General features: G+C 42.8%; 1 protein-coding gene across 1 annotated transcript in view; it reads left to right on the forward strand.

The window, feature by feature from the left end:
• Positions 1-18,932, forward strand: part of LOC138514086 (sodium-coupled monocarboxylate transporter 1-like) — a 606,141-nt gene that overhangs the window by 555,868 nt on the left and 31,341 nt on the right. The gene's annotated exons all lie outside the window — the stretch shown is intronic.

Below are 18,932 nucleotides of genomic sequence, written 5' to 3' on the forward strand. Positions count from 1 at the left end.
GGAATGGACTAAAGTGACCAGAAGTAAAAGTTACATGACTCTTATCACCTCTATCTCAAGAGCATTTTCTCTGTCCCAATGGGAGACCTCCCCGAGCAGGGCTGTGGTAGGAATGGAGATAGCGAAAAGCATACACCGGTCGCTCTGCATCAATAGACAGAGCAGGCAATCAACCCCCTGCAATTAGTGGCTGCTTCTCATTCGTCTGCACAAGATTGGTTCACTAATGTCACATATATTGTTATTGATAGTCCACTGCTCAAACAGTCCATGTACCTTTTGTGTGTGTGGTAAAGACATGTACCATGTATAACATATTAATACACAGTACTTCAAATAGATGCCCCACTCTTAAGGTGCATGTTAAAATGCTTCTGACAAAATTCTCAGTAATGAACACTCAATTAATGCTTCTTACACCCTCATGTATAATGTAAATCTATTATTGATGAGAAATAGGCCATAAAGAAACATTGCTACCATTATTGTCATGACACAAAACACACTTAAAATGCAAAACATCAGTAATGAATATGCAGCAATCATTGCCATTGCCCCTATATCTGCTCAAGACTAAGACTTATCAACCTTCTCCTAGATAGAGCCACCTTAGAAACAACTACCTGCCTCACCAGGTCTTGCTAGGCAGCCTCACAAATCTTGCTATGCAGTCTTCCTAGAAACACCTGCCGTTTCAATACCTCAATACCTTTCTCAATGAGATATCAATGATTGGCAAAAAACCTCTCATACTCACTATGTATAGAGGTTAGGGAGATGAGAACTGGAGAAGACTGGAGGCCAAAGAACCAAAAATCCAACTTAGTGGCTTTAAAATCAAGCAAGGAAAAAAGGGGGGACTTTGATCCCTCCCTTCTGCATAGAGGATAATGGTGCCAGTGCTTCCCCTTTCTAGCCTTCCGTCTGCCTCATCTGCCAACTCCTGTCTGGTCCACTCACAACTAATCTCCTGCTCTGCCATCTGAAGCCAGCCTTGTATACTTTTCTGTGCACTCCCTTTATTAGCATAATATCTAGTAGAAGCAAAATTCTGTTTAGACTTTTGGCCCAAAATACCTGTTCATCTTATCGGCTCAATATCATTGTTCAATCTTTTCAGAGAAGTGTGACAGTTTGCAAGGTATCACCACTCCTCCCCAGGGTGGAGCCCTTTACCATGAGGCTAGGGAGGTGTGGCTGCTACCCAATAGTCCCCTTATGGGGCAGTATAATCTGGGAGGACCTCATGGGGAGGGACTCCCCCTCTGGGGATAAGAACGATCCCCTTGGGTATACCCCTTTGGCCAATGTCACAACCCAACCTCACCTAACCCTCTCACCCCCATGCCAAATAACTTCCTGGAGAGTAGGTTCATGTATTTATGTAGTGTAGGAGACACAAGCACAACAGAAAGTATCAGGACGAAGAAGAGCACAGAAGACATGAAGATTACTTACTGTACTAGTACTAGCACGAGGTGGCCCAGAGGATGCATGAAGATCAATACATCAAGAACAACAAAGGACTTCTACGATCTGAACGGGTGGGAATGGCAGCATTTTATAAGAAGGGAAGAAGTACTGAAGACTTGGTCAAGCACAGCCGGGAGAGGCAGCAGGTGTGAACCGGAGTTTATAATCATGTCGGCTGACCGGAATGAATAACTAGCGGTGAATGCTGACAAGGTGCTGAGGGAGTCCTCCATGGGTTCAGCTGCAGCAGACCTGAATGCAATGCAGGAAAGGAAGAGGAAGCTGAGCAGTCCAGAAAAGCGCAGAGCTGCTGCGCTCCTCCCGAGTCAGGAAGAAGAAGCCTGAGAGTTGGAGAGATGTACCCCAGTCTTAGGAAGCCCCAGTGGCATACTGCAACCCTGACAAAGGTAACAGAGGTACAACAGATCCAGAGGAGGCATGGGGGTGAGAGAGAGGTAGGTGTGAGGGGCTCTCTGCTGACCCATTAGTAACAGTCAAACTACTGGGAAAGGCACATTGAGCATCTGAGAACTTCCTCATCACAGTGGCAGCAACAAGCCCACTGACCACCAGAGAAGGGGCGGGAACCCGAACACATGCATATTGAGCATCGGAGAACTTCCTCGTCTCAGTGGCAGCAACCAGTCCACTGACTACCATATAACGGTCTAGGACCCGAACATAAGCACATTAAGCATCAGAGGAGAAATTCCTGGATGCTGTGGCAGCAGTAGGTTCACTGACCACCAGAGACCCGAACGAAAGCACAAGTGCCAGAGGAGAACTTCCTTGTTGCAGGGGCAGCCACACACCCCTTGACCACCAAAGAAGGGTCTGGGTTCCTGACCACTGGCCATCAGAAAATGGTCTGGGACCCCGACATAAGTATATTGAGCATCCAAGGAGAGCATCCTCATCACAGTGGCAGGGAAGAGTCCACTGAGGAACAGAGATGGACTTGGTACTTTGCAAATACCAAGAGAAGGGAGTCATTCTCTTGTTTCTGAAAGATAAGCAAGTTGAAAGCCCTTTTTGATCCAGAGACGCCAGGAGAATGGAGTCAATCCCCCTGGCTTTGGTGTGAACTGTATTGAAATGAGTAGAAGGGAGTAATTCTCCTGGTTCTGAAAACTGAAGAAACTGAAAGTACTTTTGATCCAGAGTCGGCAGGGGAAGGGAGTCATTCCCCCTGTTTTTTGTGTGAAAGATATTGAAGTGTGGGAGCCAACGAGGAGAAGGTAGTCATTCTCCTGGTTCCTAAAGTTGACTGTTGTAAAGGGCTATTGGAACCGCAAGCCAGGGGAAGGGAGTAATTTTTGCCAAGGAACATTTCTGGAAATACCACCCACCTACCCGGAGAAGGGAGTCATTCTCCTGGAGAAGGAACTTTTATTTTGCCTTATTCTTTAGTTGCAGTTTAAGGGATAGAAGTAGGTTGTGACACAGGCTGGTGAACCTTAATTTCAATGGACATTCTGACAGCCCATTGTTAGTATTAGTTTGAGGTAGGGAAACCTCTCTTAGAAGATAGGGATAGTGGATAGTGAGGGTGTCTTTTCTTACAAATAAAAGTCTTTGCCAACCACCAGGGCAACTTTGTGCCAGCATCCTTCTTTGACACCTTTACAGAAGCAAAAAGCTTGCTTCCATTAAAAGCAAGGCTGTGATTCTTATGCAGTCACCTAATTATAAAAGCCGCTCAGCAACTACAAGCTTCGCAGGAAGTACTGTTGTTTCTGTAGTTCTTTTAATTATATGTATTTTCAGTTTTATTGACTATTACCGAGGCATTTAGAACACTTCCCAGAAAGTCGGGAATACAGTCATTGACTTGGTTCACGAAATGTACCCGCAAATAACATAATAAAGATAAGGTCTCTCATTAAGCCCAGAAATTCAAGCCCAATGTTATTCCCTGCATTTAATTGTGAATCCTACTCTTCGACTGAATTTATCAAATGCATTACATTAGGTGCCCTTTTTAATGACTCCATGGATGGGAATTGCGCAGAGACAATATACCCCAAGCATGGTTAAACCTAAAACAACATTAATAAAAAGCATAGACGGTCCTGCCTGTGCAACATGCACTTTTATTTTAATGAGGCTCTTTGTTGAAAGGAAACTGCCCCCTTTAGAGTCAATCATGATCCATCAACAGTGCACATAGTGTATTTGATTGTACATGTTGCATGACGTGTGCATTGCAACACAAAAGCATAGATACTCACAATGGTGGTGCAAACCTTTTGACTGTTATAAGATAAGAAAGCATGCTTCTGTGGTTTTAAATAAGAACTTGTAATTAAGGGTAGATGAAATTGTCAAAGTGAAATGGAATTGGCAAAATTCTCCAACAAATCCGTTCTGCCAGCTCAACGGTTTTCGACCTTTTCGGCAACCAGTTTTTGTCATTTTTTGGGGCGCATTTATTTTGTATTTCCAAAACTCCCACAAAATTAAAATCTCAAGAAAAAACTGAATTTAAGCGGTTAAAACGCCTGACATTTTGTTTTTCTAAAAAAATGAAATTTTGAAAAACTACATTTTGGATGGAAAAAGGCCACAAACCGGTAATTCCACTGCACAGACGAAATTGGCAGATCGGACTAATTTTGCCTGCAATCTGCCAATTTTCCAAAATTGAGCAATTTCACTCACTACTATCACCACCACGTGATTATATAATTGAATATGTTATGATACAACTTTAACCTGGTGAATAATGCAGCATATACACATCAGGTGCTGCAACGTAGCCAATAGAAGTGGAAGAATATTAAGAATGATGTTTCGGAATGCAGAAATGATGCATACCTGGTATACATGTACATGTGTAGTATAGAAGTAATTGGAAGTATGGCCTCTTCAAAGAATGAGAACAACCCCACATGAGTAATAGAGACATGCTAGTAGCGCCACGATTCATGCTCTTTATACCTCTCTTGTCAGTTGTGAATGCAGAATATGTTTTTGTTGAAACAGTGCCTCTTTTCTTTGGCCCATTCTATAAGTTCTTCACCCCTGCTTTCAAGGTAGTCTCTGGATGGTTGTGCTCTTCAAGGCATAAGTATCATCCTTGGTTGGCCTTCCTAAGAATGCCAGGTCATAGAGAACAATGCCATTAGAATAATAAAAGGAAAGTCCAAGAGTGAACACAACTAAAAGGATAGGATAGCACTGCACTGGCTAAAGACTGAAGACCGGATTCATTTTAAATCCTTGACTTTGGTACACAAGTGTGTCTTTGGTACGGCACCAGAATATTTAAAGAAAAAGATCACACAATGGGGGTCATTACGAATCCGGTGGTAGAGGGCTAACGAGGCCGGTAGAGCTGCCGGCCCCGTTAACCCCATACCGCTGGATTGCGAGGTCTCCTCATGGGACCCGCTAAGGACGCTTGGCTTTACCAGGCGTCCTTAGCGGGTCCCGCCACCAGACCAGCATGCTAACAACAGGCCCGTCATTAACAGGCCCGTTGTTAGCATGCTCCCCATGGGGGCTCGAATGGGAATCGGGATGGGTTCCTGGAATGGGGAAACACCAGGCCCCCCAAGGTCAGAATGGCCTGGTATTTCCCCATTCCAGGAACCCGGACCCGGTTCCCGGAATGGGGGTAGCCATGCCGCAAATAGTGGCATGGCTACCTCCAGGGTCGTAAGGACCCCCAATATCACCCTACTCGAGCCTCGAGATCAGAGGCCCTGGGCAGGATCACAATGTTACCACATAGACGAGCAAAAGGGCTGGGCAGGGCTTTCCCTGTTCTGGCAGCTAGGGAATGGAACAATCTACCTCTCGCTCTGAGACTCAGGCCCAATCACATGGCCTTTAGAAGGAGCCTAAAAGCACATATCTTCAAGTAAACGAGGCTCCCCATGAGTAGAGAGACCACTTTTTAGTTTAGGTTGTACATGTCTTGTTTGTAGTAACCCAGTTTTATGTGATGCGCCCGATGCCTGCAGGCTTTCGGCGCTTTGTAAGTACATAAATAAAAATTAATAAGAAGCCGAGTCACTGGACCTGTCCTCTGTGTATGCAAAACACAATTCTGCATTGCTTTCTCCTTGCAGTTTCTTGGAAGTATCCACCGGGACAACGTCCACACTTTGTGATAACAAAGCCGAGGCATTGTTTCTCATTCCCTCTCTTGAGTCACAGCAGTAAATAAGAGAATGGAATATTCAAAATGCATTGTTGGCAACGATATTTGCTGCATGGCCGGTTATTAGATTCTTAGTGCTGGCAACGGAAAGCCTTGCAAATCTCTCCTAAAACAGGGAATTCTCTTTAGACAGATTGAAACCAATCTTATGCTAATGATAACACACAGGTATGGCTGAGTGCACGCATTTGCAGGGACGTCATTTAGGGGTAGCCAGAGGTCGCGATTGCGACCTCTGTGGTCTCCCTTGTGACCTCTGTGGTCTCCCTTGCGACCTCTAAAAAAAAAAAGAATTATTATTATTATTATTTTTTTTTTGTAATGCAAGCTCCTGGGCTGTGGCCAGCACCATGTGGCTCTTTTAGTTCTGGAGTGGCTGGCTTTCTTGTTCAGGCCCGTTAAAAAAAAGAAAAATAAGAACAGGAGTGCCACAAGTCTAACACTTTCAGCACTGACCCTAAATAAGAAAGAATAGGAATACCAAGTACTATATAGAATTCCAGAAAGACACATTCATTGCTAGACTCATAAAAGGTTTATTTCAGGCACACTTCAGGGGATGAGTCACTGATTTAGACTATTCTTAAATGCCTCAACTCTTTCATCCTTCTGAGGTCGATAAATGAGTACCAACACAGGTTGGGTGATATTGGGTGTTTATTTTTTCCATATAAAGCGCTTAAGCGTAAGTGCTATATAATAACACATCATTATCATTTGGTCATGGACGTCTGCTTGCATTCACAGTACTTTGGTAATATGGGCTTATACACACTGATCTTAACGATACATATGGCGATCCATTCTTGTATGAAATGTAAATCACATTATAGTGATAGCGTAACCATCTTTTTCGTAGTGTACAATGCCATGTGATGCCACTTCCTGTTTTGTCAACGGGTGAAAGGTTGTGTCCCATCGCTTCCTGTGATATCACTTCGGGTGGGGTCAAATTACATCACTTCCTGTGATGTCATCAGGTGGTCAAGGGTCGTGTGATGTCACTTCCGCTACTCCTGGCATTTTGGTGAAATGACGTCCCTGTGCATTTGATTTTTGTATTCACGATTTGTTAAAATCCAAATTTAAGATACAACTACTCGGTAGTTAATAAAGCCATGTCTAACACACATTGCCTAAACCCTCCTCATCTTTTATAACATTTAACACAAAGTCCAACCTCGCCTGAAAAATCGCATTTCTTTGACTAATAATACATTTACACTTACATTTGTAAATATCCCTTTTAGCACAGGAAGCATGCTCGCAAAAAAGCTAAAAAATATGTAGACCTTATCAGCACCCTTTTCTCACCTCTCCCCTGCCCACACTTCAAAATCCACGCCTGTAGACAGCCAAACGCCTGGACAGTGGTATTTAATCTAGTGTCATCAGGCCATGCAAGTGTCTGCATCTAATTAAGTTATTTGGTCTCCAGAACCCCTATCTAGTGTGTTTAGTACTCGAAGGTGCACTGGGCACATGGGCTCAGATAGATTGTAGTGTTCCAAACTATAAGGAGTAAACGATTGGTTTGATGGGGTGAGCAGGTAATTTGCTCCATAGCCAATATATACAGTAAAGTTACTTCACAAGTATGTGTTTTCTTAAAGTACACAGTTCTTTGGAGATGAAGCACATTCGAATGAGCATAAACTTACTATTCAAACTAATGTATACAATCTAAAAAAAACAGGAGTCTTTGAAGGAATTGTAACCACTGTGTGGCTATAAGCATCTTGTCTCTTCTAATCATGTGAGTCATTCGTTTTCTAATAGGTGACCTGGCAAGGGCGGTACCAAAATAGTTTGGTGATCCAGCAAAACTGATAAGGGCTCCATTGCATGCCTTTTGGTGTGACATCCTTGATTCTCATCAGCAATATTATCCAAAATGCTCTCCTACTGGAACTTGCCCATCAAATGTCATTTTCGGTACCAGGTATTCCTCACATTACCATCATAAATTCAAGGTCACCAGAAACATACAGTGTAGTCATTAGGGCGCCAGATACCGCATACCTATTATTTTATGTTGATATTTTGAGAGGGGTCTAAGTGGGGGGCTTGTGGGGGAGCATCACTGCCACTCCCCCAACTAGAAAGTGGAACCCAAACGGAACCTGCTTCTTCCTATGGCCCCCCTATGGCCACCCAGCGTTCGCAATGTAAAGACTCCTGACAGCAGCAACCAAAAGAGCACCCAACATGCTTCAGACATAGGCCCATGATATGGGGGATGGGACGGAGTCTGGTGGCAGGATGAGGCGCTGCAACACCATTCGGCTGACATATAATGACTGGAGCTTGAGGCCCTACAACATGAAGCTACTCAACCATGTTCATGTGTCACCATATTGGACGCACAAGTGGAATCCGATAAACGATGATGTCTGCAGGAATGCAACAAGGTTAAAGGAATGTCAACTAATAACCTGCCGTTGTGCAAGTCTATTTTTGAAGGTACTGATCTTGAATTTTGCTCAATAGAATTTGTTAAGCCATGTTGTGTTTAAACAATACAATCTTGGATTGGACAAAATGTATATATTTTATGTCTAACCTCCGTTTTTGTTCTCTCAGTGAGGCCATAATCAGTCTCTCACAAATACAGCTCCACATTTTTATGTGGATCTCGTTGTTTGGCACGTTTTCTCACTCTCTTACTGTATCGAGTGCTGCCGTATTGTTCCTGCTGAAGCTTGACACAAATGGCACACTACTGGAATTTTTTGAAGAGATGCTAGATCTTTAAAAAAAGAATCAGAATTTCACAGCTTGTTTGTTTTACTTTTTAATTTATTTATTTTTGGTGCAACCAGGGGGGGACTGGAGGCATACGGGCACCAAGGACTAGAGTCCCAAACACAGATGACCAAGACAAAAGCAAAACAGCCCTAGGGTATCAATTAGAGTTGGGGCATCCTACCCAAATAGGTGAGTTTTAAGTTGTTTTTTTAAATATTTCAAGTGACCCGCAACTTCTAAGGCCCAAGGTCTTAGCATTCCAACTCTTTGGTGCAGCAACCCAAAAGGCACATCTATTGACGATGACTGAATTGGCAGTTGGAACTTCCAATAGTTTTAAGTCATTGGATCTCAAGTTCCTGGTTATTCGCTTTTTTTTTCAAAGTTATCTGCCATAATAGGCAGGAAATTGTCCAGCTAAAACATTTAAAAGTGATTGCAAGTAGGCAAAATTCAATTATTGCTTCTATTGGTAACCAATGCAAACTTCTCCTGGCATCAGACACATGATCACATTTCTTGAGGCCAAGAATAGCCCTATCTGTACTATTCTGTATCATTTGAAATCCAGATAATTCTTTCCTCCCAATGCCTACCAAGAGACTTCCACTATAGTCAATCTTGGATCCAATAATGGCTCTTGGCACTGTTTCACAACTTTTTGGGGAAAGGTAGGCGCGAATGTGGTACAGTAGTCTAATGTAGTAGGCCTAAGAGGATACAAGACTACTTACCTGGGCATTCATGGAGAGTGATTGATCAAAAGTGACCACCAAAGTTTTTATTTTGGGCCTCATTACACGGACGGCGGTAAGGGTTAACGGTGACCGTTAATGGTACCGGTGACCGTTAACCCTTACCGCCTTACTACGAGGTCCCTTTGCGGGTTGGAGACTTTAACGCCTGCTTTTTGCAGGCGTTAAAAACCAACCTGCAAAGGGACCAGGGAGCTAATTACAGTACCGCAATTTGCGGTGCCGTAATTAGCACCTTCCCCATTCCCGTTATGCCCTATGGGGCAAAAATGGGAATGGGGAAGGGCAAAGGGGGAAGGGGTAATTACCGCCCCACCAACCTTGGAATAGGGCGATAATTCCCCTTTCCTCCAAGGCGGTGCCAGTATTTTAGTGTAATGAGGTCCTTTGTCTTTGGTCTTGATTATGCAATCTCCAATTGGGAAATGTAGGTAGGCTGTGCTACGTTTTTTAAGTCTATGGCTAGAACCTATAATCATTAGTTCTGTTTTATTGCAGTTAAGTGCCAATACATTCATTCACATCCAGTCATGAATCATATTGTAGATAATCTCCTGTCAGGGTAATGAGGCACTGAGTGTCGTCTGCATAGTTAGAGAAGCAGATCTGATTATTTTCTAGTAGTGTGCAGAGTGGGGTCATAAAGATGTTATACAGGATAGGCGATAAACAAGCCCCCTGCGGGACCCCATAGTTCAGAGGGACTGGTGCTGCTTCATTTTCCCAAAAAAGATTCCATCCAGGTCCGCGCTTGATCACTGAAATTAGCAACTTCTTGAAGTCTCTGGAGAAGAAGAGAGGGATCCACTAAATCCAAAGCAGGGGACAGATCCAGCGACATTAGCAGCATAGTCTGTCCGTCGTTGATCCTTCTCAGCATATTAAATTTTAAATCCAGGAGTGCAGATTCGGTGCTATAGCCCAGACGAAAGCTTGATTGATATTTATTCGGTCGGCTGTGCGCTCAACAAATGTGAATGAATAAATAAATAAATAAATAAGAATAATATTATTCTCAAGATGGGCAAAAACTTGTTCATATGCAATTTTATCCAGGATTTTTAGGAGAAATGGGGCATTCATGATTGTTTATTTGCCTGCACTTCGCCGTATTTGTTTTTAACCTGTATTTACTTGCTTTGTTCAAAAAGTATATTTTAGTAGATGCTAAATTTGAATTTATTTAAATCATTTAATTTCTCCAGAGACCCGCTCTGCAATTTTCGTCAGCCTAGCATAATTCATTTAGCCCGTGTTTGTTTACCTACTGTTTGTCTCATCACCTTGCAGTTTGCCTCTATTGAGCACAAACTGACTGGGGAAGTCAACTACACTTCCCAGCAGTCCTTGTAGTTCTCTGCTCCTTTATCTTTCTAAACTCAGCGCGAACACGCCGGCGCGAAAGAGACAAGCCGCTCTGTGCCGGTCCGTGGCCGGGCGTGTTGGTGTTCTCGTTTGGGGTAAGTCTTTGCCATACCAACTATGGAAACCCACCCCCACACTCCAAATGCCATTACCTTTGATTCATCATGCCTCAATGGTAACTGTCAGCACAATAGTGTCCATGATGCCCCGTTACGAAACCCGCTTACAGCATCCCCCGCTAAGCAGCATCCAGATGCTCTCACTGCATCTTTACAGTCTGATTTTCAGACTAATATCAACAAAGGAGGGTTTCACACCATCACTCACCCCTGGGCTCCCTGAAGTGTATGCTACTTAACACAAGATCGCTGGTTAAGCATGCCCTTGAAGTTTCAACATATATCGAGGATAACAACCTTGATGTCTGTGCTATAACTGAAACTTGGGGCACCGCATCATCGGGACCCGCACTACAGCTTGCCATCCTGGAGGGGTACTGTATGATCAGACAGGATAGAGAGACGGGGAGGGGGGGGGTAGCCTGCATTTGAAGGAAATCGTTATCAGCCTGGAAAGTTAAGGGTTATTCTATGGAAGGAACTGATTTCCTTCACTTAAAAATAGGGATGAACTCAAAAACCACAATGAACCTTGTTCTTGTCTATCGGACTCCGTCTTGCACAGGCAAATTTGGTACGGATCTTGCAAATTACCTTCTGTCACTACTGAAACCCAATTCCCAGTTTATAGTACTTGGAGACTTTAATTATTGGCTGGGTCACCCCGAAGACCAGAATGCACTTGATCTTGCACAATCTCTTACAGATTTGGGCTTCTCTCAAATAGTTCAAGCACCTACTCACAACCTAGGACATACCCTGGACTGGGTAGCTGCTATCAACATCCCGCATTACGACGTATTGGTATCTCCTTGCCCATGTTCGGATCACAATGCTGTGAATTTCTCGATCCATGTACCCTTCGTCACCAAAGTCCAGCCTTCTCATTCGGAAGCGATTTCATATAGCAACACGAAACCTCTTACCCTGGACAAAATAGAAACTCTTATCTCTCAGACTTTACATATCCTTGGGAAAGACGATAGCGTTGTGCTCTCTAAGAAAATTAGCTCTAACCTCAAAATGGTAGCGGACTCTCTCGCACCTTTGAAAGTCAAAAAAATATCATCTGAAAGGAAACCTACCAATCCTTGGTTTTCCCCTGAACTTCAATCTTTGAAAGCTGCCTCCCTTAAGTTATTCCACATCTGGAAAACTAATCAATCCCCTACAACACTATCCAACTACAAAGTATCCGCTCATAATTACAAAAGAGCCATTACTGAAGCTAAGAAATCTTATCTGGACTCCAGAATTCTACAGGCTACCTCGAACTGTAAAGAATTATTTAAAATTCTGAAAGAACAAGAGACTGTCCCAGAACCTGTAGTATCGACGATTATAAAAAATGATGACTGGTGCTTGAATATTCAGAATGCCATGACCAATAAACTTAATGGCATCCGAGAATCTATAGCTACCAAAAAAAGTGCACTTGATACTCAGGGTACCTACTCGGCCAATAACATCTTTACTAGGGTTCCAGACATCCCAATCTTTGATTTTGTTCCCATATCAGAGGTGGAACTTGCCTCCATTATCGACAAACTCAAAGCAACTAATTGCACAGGTGATCCATGTGCCTCTACTATTATTAAAACATGCCCCCCCTACTTTGGTACAAGCGATATGTAAGTTTGTTACTGCTTCTCTTCGAAGTTGTACAGTTCCAGATGACCTGAAACAAGCCTTTGTTACTCCATTATTGAAAAAAACCAATTTGGATCAAGGAGTACCCACTAATTATAGGCCAATAACTAATACCCCGTTCTTGCTAAAGATACTAGATCGGGTTGCCTATACTCAGCTGGCACAACACCTTAGCTCACACCCTATTCTCAGCCCTTTCCAGTCAGGGTTCAGACAAGGTTTCGGCACCGAGACCTCATTACTGGATCTCAAGTCACAACTGCTCCAAAGAATGGATAATCAGAAGGTCTCCCGCCTCATCTCTGTGGACCAATCGGCAGCGTTTGACCTTGTCGATCATGCCATAATGGCAGAAAGGCTTATGCCTGTAGCCAACTGCTCGCAGTCCGCCACTAACTGGCTACTCTCCTTTCTGTCTAATAGATCTAGCAGAGTATGTGCTCATGATGCCAAGGCTCCTGCAATTAAGATACATTTTGGCGTGCCACAAGGAGCCAGTTTATCACCTTGCATATATAATATTTTTATGACCCCTTTTTTCGCCCACCTTGCCCAGGAAGGCATTCTATTCTCTAATTACGCAGATGACACGCAATGTGTCATCCCCCTCCCTGGTCAACACAATCAGAATGAAAGAGAACTAAATCGTATATTCACAATCATCGAACACTGGATGATGATGAACAATCTTGCCTTAAACCGAGGAAAGACGGAACTCATGGTTGTGGGTTCTGACAGTATTTTGTCTAAACTAGACCCAGCGTATAAACATTTTCAGCTGGGAGATGCTCTCATTCCCTCTCTTCCTAAAGTAAAGTTCCTAGGGGTGGTGCTGGACCAATCGCTTACCATGAATTCCTATGTGGCTAGTACTGTGTCCTCGGCCACCTACTATATCAAACTGCTATCCCACATGTGACCACTTATCTCTCAACCTAATGCAGAGTCTATTGCTCGAGCTATCATAGGATCTAAACTGGACTATTGCTGCAGCCCCCTAGCAGGTGCAAGCAAAAAGACCATTAGTTGCCTGCAGGTGGTGCAGAATGGAGCAGTCAGAGTTATCTCGGGTCTAGCCTACAGAGCACATGTGTCTGAGGCACGTTGCGCGTTGCACTGGTTGCCCGTGGATATGAGCGTATTACCTTTAGACTCATGGTCATTACCTTTAAATGTCTCAAGGGTATTATGCCCACTTACCTTCAAAGATACATAAGAATAAAATCCAATGGCATAAATGTTCGCTCCAACAATCAGAACTTGCTTCACCAGCCTAAAGTCAAAACCAAAAAAGCACAATGGGTTGCCTTCGCCTTTGCGGCACCAGCTATCTGGAACACCCTACCAGTTCGGTTGAGATATTCTGTCGATCTAACCAACTTCAAGAAAGCCCTAAAAACCTTCCTTTTCAAGTAGCAGCACTTGATCTTCAGTCTTCCCTTATGCTTCCGGATCTAACTATATGCTTGAACTATTTCTCCTGTCTGCACCCTCACACCTATGGGTTTATGGTTGCGCAATATAAATGAAATAAAGTAAAGTAAAAGTCTATAATTAGTGGGAATTGCTGGATTAAGACCTTGTTTTTTTAGTAGCAGTGTTACCCATACTTGTTTCAAGCGAGTAGGAACACAGCCTTCATTCAGAGATACATTGATAGTTCTTGTTAATGAACGTATGAGGGATTCCGAGCAAGCTTTGATAGCTGTGGCAGGAAAAGTGCTACTTTTGCATGGGGAAGGTTTGAGTTTGGTCAGAATTAGTCTGTACTCAGGTTCTGAGATGCATCTGAAATTAAATATAGGGGTCTTTCGGGATACATCCGTCTGGACATTTTTTGTAGGACCTAATTCAGAAAGAGGTAACGTTTTCTTTTCTAACTATTTTTCTCTATCAATAGTGTATTTTATTTTTTCCAGCTTCTCTATCATGGCATTTTGGATTCCAACATACCAATTCACAACTCTAATGGTACTATCCTCCTGCATGATGTTCGGTTTTTCAAGTTCTTTGAGAATTCTAAAAATCTTCTTAGATTCATGTTGGGCTTTATCGATCCTAGCATTGTAGATGATTTTTTGGCAGTAATTGTTGCTATTTTATAGATCTTAGCTGATTTTGTATATCAATGTTTGTCATGCACATTGTGGGAAGATTTCCACTGGTAGAAATAGTTCCTTTTTTGTACCCTAAGGATTTTGAGTTCTTCAGTAAACCTTACATTGGTTGGTTTGTTAGTAGCCTTCCTGATTTTTTCGGGTGCCAGAAGATTGGTTACCTTATCCAATGAGCCCAGGAGAATGTAAGTCATCTCCTCAGTTGAATACAACCGTCATATTTGATCGTTTGTTGGTGTAATTATCTGCTTGATTTCATCAGGTTTCAATCTCTTAAGATTCCTGGAGATTGTGCCGCTTTGATTAATGACCTTATTTGTAATTGGGGATTTGAAATCGTAGTGAATTCGATAAAAAAGTGGTCTGACCAGGGAAACAGGGAAATGTTTGGTTTTGTCATAGAGACGTTACAGGAGACCACCCAATCAAGAGCGTGTCCTTGATCATGGGTAGATTCATCACTAAATTGTTAAATTGTTTAAAACCCACCTTAGACAGGTATCCTTCAAGTTCTAAAGCAGCAGAGTCTGATTTATCACCTTTCCAAAGATTAAAATTGCAGAGAATTATACATTTGGAAGTGTCTTTAAGTTGGGAATGCATAAAGCTTTGAAAATCATGCACAAAATCTGGCATGGCTATGGAGTGACGAGAGAGGAGTAAAATGTCAATTGTCGAAGAAGGGTCTGTCTTTACTTTGAGCCACAGAGTTTCACACCCCTTGAGTCCAATTGTATCTGATGCCCAGATGTCTAAACAATTTTTAAAAATGAATGAAACCCCTCCACCTCCTCTAACATTCATATTCACATAGTGGATGGTATAGTTGGTTGGGGTAGACTACGGAATCGAGGGACCAGCAGCATCATGAAGCCACCATTCAGTCAAGGCACAGATGTCTACGTCACAGTCAACAATATGGTTAGCCACTTTAAGGGAGTGCTTCACCAAAGACCTAGCGTTAAGTCGGAGAATCCTGTGACTTGATCATAGCACGACAGGAACGTCTGGAGCGTTGCCACACCTTAATCTCTTTAGGTAGCACCTTGCATCATACATGGAAATAGTATATCCTGCCCCCCATTCATAATCCCAGAATGAGAGTTCCAAAATATAAAAGAATTAGATTCATCATATATGAACATATCTTTAATCTGTGTGCATGGTCCCTCTTCCCTTCTACAAACCCTATACACATTCCTGGCTGGGGAAATATCAAGGGATGTACCGTATCAGATCTTCAATAAAGGATTGAATGTGAGTGCTCTTTTCACCAATCCCTTGTCTCAGTTGATCAGGGTTGCACTGGCAATTAGACCTTGAGTCATCGGTTCTGGCTTACCAGTTTTGAGCACATCAATTACATATCCCAACCACCTTCTTGGCAGGGCTCTCTCTTGGTAGCACCTGATTGTATCTGAGCAATTCTGGTTCCAGTCAATGACTGTACGGAACTTGGTGGCTTATGCAAAGAACAACCATTAGAGTGGACTACACTGACACCTACCTCTCTGAAAGTGGGAAGATAATGATAAAATCATCTGATAGACTGTGAATACCGAAGGTGTACAATTGTGATCTAAACCAACTGCATACAGAAATCCCTTCAAGTACCACTGAGGACCTGGTCAAATGTCTTTTTGTCATCTAGGTAGCTCCAGCATTATTGCGCTAGTATATTTTAAAAATCATTTTGGCGATATGGTGTAAAGTCTTTCCAATCTTATCTGAGGTTTGTTGTCCCTGCACAATGCTGATTTCATCAGTGCCAATTAAAGTAGAGAGGATGCATTCTATCCTGGAAAGTCTGATTTTTTTGGAAATTATTTTTGTCATTGTTAATAATGGGTCTATAATGTCATTTTCCTAGGCGTCTTTATTTCATTTCAGAATGACTGGTATTGTTGGCTTTGACATTGATTTGGCAAACGAAACAGAATGCAGAAAGGAATTAAAGTTATTATAATGTTTTATCAATTGAGGCTAAAGTGAATTATTATGGAATTGATTTCAAATGTATTGGGCCTTAAACATTTTTCAGCAATCTCTTAACCAGTATTGGAATCCTCTATATTGTATTCCCTGGTGACATATCAGAGCCCTGCCATCTCTAGATAGTCCATCAACTTCCCCTTCGCTAAACTTTACTTCTTACATAGGGATTGATAACAAATCTCTGAATTTGCCATGTTTATCCCTCTCTCTAATGAGCAAGGAACCTTTGGTGCACATAATGCCTAGAACAAACTATGATTCCCATTGGCCTTCAATTGTAAGGCCAAAAGACGATCAGGTTTGTGCCCTTTCTTATAATACATTTGTTTCACATTTTGAAGGGAGTGCTCAGCAGGTTTATTCAATATGGCATGTATTTGGCTCTGCAAGGAACCAGGAATGAGACATGGATCCAGAGAACTCATGGTGGCTGGCAGACACTTGTATTAAATAATAAAGAGGTTGGAAAATGCCTCACTGTCCCAAATCTCAGAGGTATTTCCCTACCTCAACCAAAAGCTAAGGGCCGCTCCTAGATCAAGGTTTCCAAAGCAAAATGTCTTGTGTCTAAAAATCCTATAATAGCCCTCTCATTCTAAAAGTATCTGTGAGGTGTTAAAGGTATTGTCTTTGGCTTGAAAAGTGTGCAAATGTTCAAGTTCAACATAAAGTTATAAATCTAGCAAAAGTTCCAAATGGATGGATGATGTTCACAGTTCCAGGGAATGATGCCTGTCCACCAAAACAAAGTTAAAAGAATAACCATGGTGGTGTTGCAATTCACTGCAGGGGAACTGTCCCCCTTAGCCAGGTCTTTTCCACATTCAATGTAATTCAAAATTCTAAGTGCATGAATTTTCCTTGGGATTCTGTCTTACTAAACATCTGGTATACTGTCCTGCGAGGTTCTCTCATATAGTTACTTGATGCAATTTGGGTGCGGGTCCCAGACTTGCAAAACACCTGGTATACTCTCCTGCCAGGTTTTCTCATATGTTCATTCACTTTCAAAATCTGAGGGTATATGCTTTTCTTCTTATCATTGGTGTATTTTTGTCTCCCCAGATCCAGTGATTTATGAAACTTAGTTTGTAGTTTGTGATGTAAGCTGTAGGGAATTTGCCTCCTTTTCCAATTAGGGACTGGGAATGCTTTCTCCAGCTCCCTCCCGGGGCCCAACCTTCCACTGTGGTCTCACTGGCTTTAGGATGGGTTCCTTGGCTTCTCCAACCCTGCTCAAGTCTCTCTCAGCTTCCACCCTCTCTCTCTACTTCAGGCGGCGTGTTTTTGCAGTTGGTGTCTGTCTGCCCGCTGCTCCAGCTTCTCTTGCCAACGCAAAGCTCCTTTTCTTTGCATCCCACTTCAGCGTCTTTCCTGCCTGTGAGAATGTGTCTGCGGTACCTTTCTTATTATACATTTGTTTCACAGTTAGAAGGGAGTGCTCAGCAATTTATTTTTAATAAAGGGGTTGGAAAATGCCTAATTGTCCCAAATCTAGGAGGTATTTTCCTACCTTAACAAAAAACTAAGGCCCTGGTTTGTGATTTACAAAGCAAAATGTCCTGTGTCTGAAATCCTATCCTAGCCCACTCTTTCTAAAACTCACTTTGAGGTGTAAAGGGTATTGTATTTGGGTTGGAAAATGCACAAATGTTCAAGTTCAACAAAAGGGTATAAATCCAACAAAAGTTCCAAATGGATAATGTTCACAGTTCCAAGGAATGTCTCCCACCCCAGATTTCTCTCCACCAAAACAAAAGCTAATAAAATTAACAAAGTTCTTTGTATCCCAAGAGGATAACCCCCTCCTCTTGGTGTTGCAATTCACTCCAGGGGAAATGTCTTCCTTCCCCGGGTCTTTTCCACATTCAATGTAATTCAAATTCCTAAGGGCATGATTCTTCCTTGGGATTCTCTGACTCAGAAAACACCTGGTATACTCTCCTGCCACATTCTCTCATATAGTTCCCCATAAGTTCTCTCATATAGTTCCTTGATGGAAATATGCTTTACCCAAGTTCCTCTTATTATTGGTGCATTTGTGTCTCCCCAAATAGAGGGAATTATGCCTTCTCCAGGCCCCACCCGGGGCCCGACCTTACATTGTAGTCTCACCAGCTTTAGGACAGCTTCCTTGGCTTCTCCAACCCCGCCCGGGTCCCTCTCAGCTTCCATTCTCTCTCCCCACTTCGGGCAGTGTGTTTTTGCAGTGGTGGTGGTCTGTGCACCGCTTTGACTTTGCATGCCGATCTAAAGCTCCTTTGCCTCATGCTGTAATATATTGTTCTTGCATTTAAAATTTCCAGGAATAATAATGGTTCCCTGTAAACATGCACCCACTGACCTGATCCAAAAGCTCGAATGTGTTGAATATGAGAAGCCCCCCCGGGGGAATCTCTTCCTATCCCGTGATAGATTGCACCAGGAAGGAATGAACTCCCCAGGGAAACCCTCTGGGGAAGAAAACCCTGACCGCCTCAGCTGTTGGACGTCTTCTCTGTTAAGCAGGTTGGGTCGAGTCTCTGGCACAGTTCCAGGTGAC

Source organism: Ambystoma mexicanum, chromosome 12, assembly GCF_040938575.1.
Source record: "Ambystoma mexicanum isolate Mex_15411 chromosome 12, UKY_AmexF1_1, whole genome shotgun sequence".
Lineage (NCBI taxonomy): Eukaryota > Metazoa > Chordata > Amphibia > Caudata > Ambystomatidae > Ambystoma > Ambystoma mexicanum.